The following is a 6487-nucleotide window of genomic DNA, read 5'->3' on the forward strand; positions in this document are numbered from 1 at the left end:
ACAATTTCATTAAAAAAAAATCCATCTGAGATGGGCCTTGAATGGTTCCCAAGATTATAATGTTTGCTAAGAGGAAAAGGGACTTCTAAGAAGAGAGCATGCTTGAATTTGTGTGTGTGTGTTTGTGTGTGTATGCATGTGGATATCAGAAATCGATCCAAATTTTTACCAAGATATATTAAAAGTAGAAAGATATGAATTACTCTTCTCTTTGCTTACAAAGATCATTTCTTTCAAAGTGCTTCTTTATTCATTGGTCAAAGAATGGATATGAGTGACTTTCATTTACTGAGTTGTCAATGATAATGAAATGGTGATCACAGGAATCTATTTCCTGGCAAAGAGTTGTAATATCTGCCCTTTAATCAAACACACGATAACAGTAAATTTTTTGTGCTTACCATTTTCCTCATGTGATATGAAAAGATGCATGACTGGTTACATTATGATTTGATTAAATGAAGTCAGTCAGATTCCTCCAGTGTGAATTTACTAGATGCTTTCCACGTTCTAGTCTTTGGAAATACATCACTTAGTTCAGCCCACATTCAAAGGGAGGAGGAGAATTAGGCTTCACCACACATATGGGTGTGTATCTGCATTTAAGCTTTAAGAGCCTTCTGTAAAGAAGACTTATCCCTCATCCACCCTTTGTATAGTCAGTTATTTATTTATATCAGGATAGAGTCCTATTTCTGTTCTTTGATCATAATACTATATTATCATTATTTTTAGTTGGTCAGTCACTTCTAATTTTGACAATTGGCAGATCTTTCAAGTTGGCTCTCTGTGCTTTTGACATGGCTCATTCTAAAGTGTTATTTTTATTTTACTGTCTGCTGTGGACTGAAATGTGTTCCTCCCGATATTCCCACATAGAAGTCGTAGCTTCCGTCTTTTCTTCCCTGGCTGCTTGAAGATCAGCCACCATCATGAACGACACAGTAACTATCCGGACTAGGAAGTTCATGACCAACTGACTGCTTCAGCAGAAACAAATGCTTGATAATTTCTTCTTAGGTCATTGATGTTCTTCACCCTGGAAAGGCAACAGTACCTAAAACAGAAATTCAGGAAAAACTGGCCAAAATGTACAAGACCACACCAGATGTCATCTTTGTATTTGGATTCAGAACCCATTTTGGTGGTGGCAAGACAACTGGCTTCGGCATGATTTACGATTCCTTGGATTACGCGAAGAAGAATGAGCCCAAACATAGGCTCTCAAGACACGGCCTGTATGAGAAGAAAAAGACCTCAAGAAAACAGCGAAAAGAACGCAAGAACAGAATGAAGAAAGTCAGGGGGACTGCAAAGGCCAGTGTTGGTGCTGGCAAAAAGAAGGAGTAAAGATTCTGCAGTGACTGTATCTGCGGTGCTTGTGCAGATTTTTCATGAAAGAATAAACTAAGACCTTTTCCAAAAAAAAAAAAAAAAAAAAAAAGGAAGTCATAGCTTCCAAAACAAATGTATCTGGGTACAGAAGGTAACAAAGGTAGAATGAGGTCATGAGTGTGGAGTCCTAATCCAATAGAACTAATATAAGCAGAGACACCAGAGATCTCTCTCTCCTCACTCCTGACAAAAGGAAAATCCATGTGAGAACAGGCCAAGAAGGCTATCAAACCCAGGAAGAGACCTCACAAGACACTGATCCCAACAGCATCTTGACCTTGGATTTCTAGTCTCTAGGACTGTAAGAAAATGATTTTTTTTTGCTTAAGCTACACTGTCTGCGGCATTTTTGTTGTGGCAGCCCTAGCAAACAAATGCATTTTGACCTCAGAACTTAACTGCTTGACTCCATTCTGTGATACCTCAAGAGCAGTGGTTATTCAACTTTTGAGATTACAAGCTTCCTTGAGAATCTGTTGAAGGTACGAACATCCTACCCAGAAGGAAAAAGTATACATACATATCTAAAATTCTACAAAAACAAACAAAATAAAAGGCAGATACCCAACCCCTGAAACCATTCTGTGAATTCCTTGCAATTAACATAGGAACACACTAACAAGTCACTGATTGTTTCTTAAAAACAGCAAAAACAGACCAACAGACTAAAACAAAACAAAATAACGACAACAAGAACAACAGAAAACCTGTCCTGGTTGAAATCCTTTGAATATTTAGAATTTTTCTAGATGAGTTTCAGATAGTAAATTGTGGTTTGATTTGTCTGAAAGCCCCTAACAGACGAGTGTGCATAGAACCATATTTTTTATTGACATCTATGTTATTTATGGGGCCTTCCCTAGTGGCTCAAGGGTAATAAACCCACCTGCAGTGCAGTTTTCTCAGGAGATCCAGGTTCAATCCTTGGGTTGGGAAGATCCCCTGGAAGAGAAAACGGCACCCCACTCCAGTGCTCTTGCCTGGAGAATCCCATGGACAGAGGAGCTTGGGGGGCTACAGTCCACGGGATCACACAGAATCAGACACAACTAAAGCGACTAAGCACACATATTATTTATATATTTAGACGTATATCTGTTGGCATCAAACACAGTCAGAGAGCAGGGAAAGAGAAGGGTAGAAGAATTTAAGACAGACTTCCGTTTAGCAACAAATTGAGTTTCCTAGAGGAGCTCATGAATCAAATGGCTGCTCTGATGTCTGCCCTCTGTCAGCTGTAGGTTTAATCATATTCTTGGGTCATGAGACATTGCAGTAACCACATGCCAGAGTCCAGTCTCTAATCACACGTTCCTTCCTTAGGAAGTAATACAAACTCATTCCTCCAGTGAGAACATGTTCTTTGTCCCCAGGTTAACTGTGATTATCATTTGCTGGGTCCAGATTCACTTAACATTTTTGTAGGCAATTGTCAGTGTCCTCATGAGCAACTCTGAGGATCAGTGGGAAGGCATTTCTGAATCACTCTGAGCTCTTGAAATGAAAGGATTTACATATATGAAAGGTGATGGTTTCATTATTATAAAAGTGCCTTTGGAGATTTCTACTTATACAAGCAGGGGATCATGTAGGCCTTATGTCTTTTCATTTTCTCATTTAGAGTCTTTTTCTAAGTGGACACAAGGTACAGAGTGATAGATTTGAAAACCACACAGGATACCAAGACTGCCAAATGAACCCAGCTCTCTCAGTCAGATACATGTGGGAGAAGGTTTATTTTATAAATCAGTTATGGGGACCTTCTCTAGGGAGTGAATGTGTTTCTTTTTTTTTATATGAACACACAAATTTAATTGGAAGACAACACATTGATCAAGTGTTGACAGGGTCATTTTTTTCTGCAGTTAATTGTCTTACTTTCTAAACTACAGCAAGCATTTCTGAAATTTTCTGCCACTTCTTGAAGACAAAATTCACATTTTATTTAGATTAAAATTCATTTTGCAAAATTGATTTTTATCACTTTTGCCCATATATCAAAACAAAAGAATTGCTATAGACTGTATCCTCCTAAAATCCCTGTGTTGAAGCCCTAACTCCCAATATGATTACATCTGAGGCTAAACTATAATTAAGGTTAGAAGAGACAATGAAAGCGGGCCCTGATCTGGTGGGTCTGATGCGCTTATGAAAAGAGAAAGGGACAGCAGAGCTCTTTCTCTGTACAAGGTTAGGACACAACAAGGCTGCCATCTCCAAGCCAGCAAGAAAGCCCTCATGAGAAAAGAGCAAACCCTACTGGCAGCTTGGCCTTGGACTTTCCAAGCTCCAAACTTGTGACAACATTAATTTATATTTTGGAAGCCACCCAATTTATAGTATTCTGTTCTGGCAGCTGAAACAGGCTCAGTAGATAGTAGACACAGTAATGGAGAAAGATAGGAGAGAATAAACACATGAGTTCTCTGTATTCATGCTCTCTGTAGCTATCTTTACTCTGAAACAGAAGTGTTCAACATATACCCAGTAAAAAGCTTCTGATGCAGTTATGGTGGGAATTCAATAGGGAATGTAATGAGCAGCATAAACAGGAAACAACAAAGGCTGCCTCTTATGTTTGATCTTTAAGAGTAACACACTCCTTTACGAAATCTGCACTGAACACTTTATATGAGGAGCTCATATTTTTTCTTAGTTTCTGGTAATTTCCTTAACTGTCCACTATAATTTTTAGCAGCAAGCTTACACCTCCTAGTAGTCAAAGGTCAGTTGCAAACTTAATTGTAACATTTCATAAAATGCATTCTTTCCTACCATATCTCCTCAAATGTTATTTACTCAATGACCTGAGTAATGCAATACCTAATAATTATATCCAAGGGGATAAAAAATATTTTATCCAAAATAACTTAATTAAAATGCTTTCAGACTACCTCCAGCAGAGACACCACAGAAATAAAATGTCTTTCAATGTTATCTTCTGGAAGAATACAAAGATTTCAAAGCATAAGTGTTTTCACAGGAGTTTAAACAGGGAGATTATAAATGACTAATATATTCAACAAAAAGACTTGTAGGCAAAGATATTAATTGATTGAGTAGCCTACATACTTTGCAAATTGTCCTGAAAATTCACACACACACACATACACATACATGTGTGTGTGGATCCATTGAAAACATCACACCTGTTTTAAAACACTCTTTTAGTTATTTGAATTACTGGAACCTCTGATATAATTGTATAGAATTTGATTCTGTACCTAACAGCTTGTATCTCTTACTCTCTTACCCCTATATTGCCCTCTCCCCCTTTCCTCTCCCCATTGGTATTTACTAGTTTGTTCTCTGTATATATAAGTCTTTCTATTTAATTCACTAGTTTGTTATACTATTTTTATTCCACATATTAGTGCTGTCATATAGTATTTATCTATCTCTGTCTGACTTATTTCACTTAGCATAATGCCCTGTAGGGCTTCCCAGGTGGCGCTAATGGTGAAGAACAGACCTACCAATGCAGGAGACTTAAGAGACATGGGTTCAATTCCTGGGTCAGGGAGATCCCCTGGAAAAGGAAATGGCAACCCACTCCAGTATTCTTGCCTTGGAAATCCCATGGATGGAGGAGCCTTGCAGACTACAGTCCATGGGTTCACAAAGAGTTGGACATGAATGAATCAATGTAGCAGACATGCAATGCCCTGTAAGTCCATCCGTGTCACTGCAAATAGGAAAAACTCATTCTTTTTATGGCTGCGTAGTATTCCAGTGTGTATGTGTGTGTGTGTGTGTGTGTGTGTGTGTGCGCATGCGTGCATCTCATATATTTCTTATCCATTCATCTGTTGATGGACACTTAGGTAACTTCCATATCTTGGCAATTATAAATAATGCTGATACGAATATTGGAGTGTATTTATCTTTTAGAATTAGTGTTTTCTTTTGTGAGGGATATATATATATACATATATATATATGTATATATATATATATATGTATATATCTCCCAGAGTTTAATTGCTGGATCATATGACAATTCCATTTTCAGGTTTTTTTAGCTACCTCTATACTGTTTTCCACAGTGGTTGTACCAATTTACATTTCCACAACAGTGTGCAAGGGTTCCCTTTTCTTCATGTCCTTGCCAACATTTGATATTTGTGTTCTTTTTGATGCTAGCCATTTGACAAGTGTGAGGTAATATCTCATTGTTGTTTTGATTTGCATTTCCCTGATGATTATTGATGTTGATTATCTATTCATGTATCCATCTGCATTTACTCTTTGAAAAAAAAGTCTATTCAGTTCTTCTGACCATTTTTTAATTAGGATGTTCATTTTTTGATGTGTGTGTGTGATATCACACACAAGAACAAAGATATCAAGAACAAAAATATTTTGTAAGCTATTATATTTTGCATCGGTTTATGATGAGTGGTACAAATAGTTTATATATGTTGGATATTAACCCCTTATCAGTCATATCATTTGTAAATATTTTCTTCCATTCCATAGATTGTTTACTTAGAATCTTTCTTCTTGTTTTGCAAAAGCATGTCCAACATTCTTTGCCTTAACCGGCTTCAAATTTTTCCATGTCTCTTTGTCACTTACTATAATCTTAGATACCAAGATTTCCTGAATTCTGGTTGATGTCATTGAGTCCTAAAACAAATAAACATCCAGGGTAAGAGTTCACACTAAAGGCATACTGACATAAGTACAAATACTAACTCTCACCAGCTGTGTGATTTGGAGAGGCTAATTAATCTATGACTCTCAGTCTTATTTTGAAGTGAAAATATCAATACCTTTTTTGAATAAAATTTATATTTTTAATGCAAAATACTTTTTACATAGATAGTCTGTGTTTGTTCTCTTAGCTAGTAAAATGCATTTATTGGTCATATGGTGGCAAAAATGTAGTTTGGATCTCAAGATGTGGAAGTTGATCAATAAATAAATGGATGGCTGATTTGACCTGTGAAAGAAGTAAGAAAAATTGTATCTCTGTTATGGAAAATAGGGAAAGTGAGGCATATCCTAAAGAGGTAGCATTGGATAGGGGTGGAAACAAGAAAGAAGGAAAAAGGAAAGAGGGAAAGAGACAACTTAACATGTGGCAGAA

The 6487-nt window shown here is 37.0% G+C and overlaps 1 pseudogene; it reads left to right on the plus strand.

Annotated features, from left to right (window-relative positions):
- Positions 1 to 917: 917 nt before the first annotated feature.
- Positions 918 to 1353, plus strand: LOC110132635 (small ribosomal subunit protein eS24 pseudogene; annotated as a pseudogene).
- The last annotated feature ends 5134 nt before the right edge of the window (positions 1354 to 6487 follow it).

The sequence above is a fragment of the Odocoileus virginianus genome, chromosome 28, assembly GCF_023699985.2.
Source record: "Odocoileus virginianus isolate 20LAN1187 ecotype Illinois chromosome 28, Ovbor_1.2, whole genome shotgun sequence".
Lineage (NCBI taxonomy): Eukaryota > Metazoa > Chordata > Mammalia > Artiodactyla > Cervidae > Odocoileus > Odocoileus virginianus.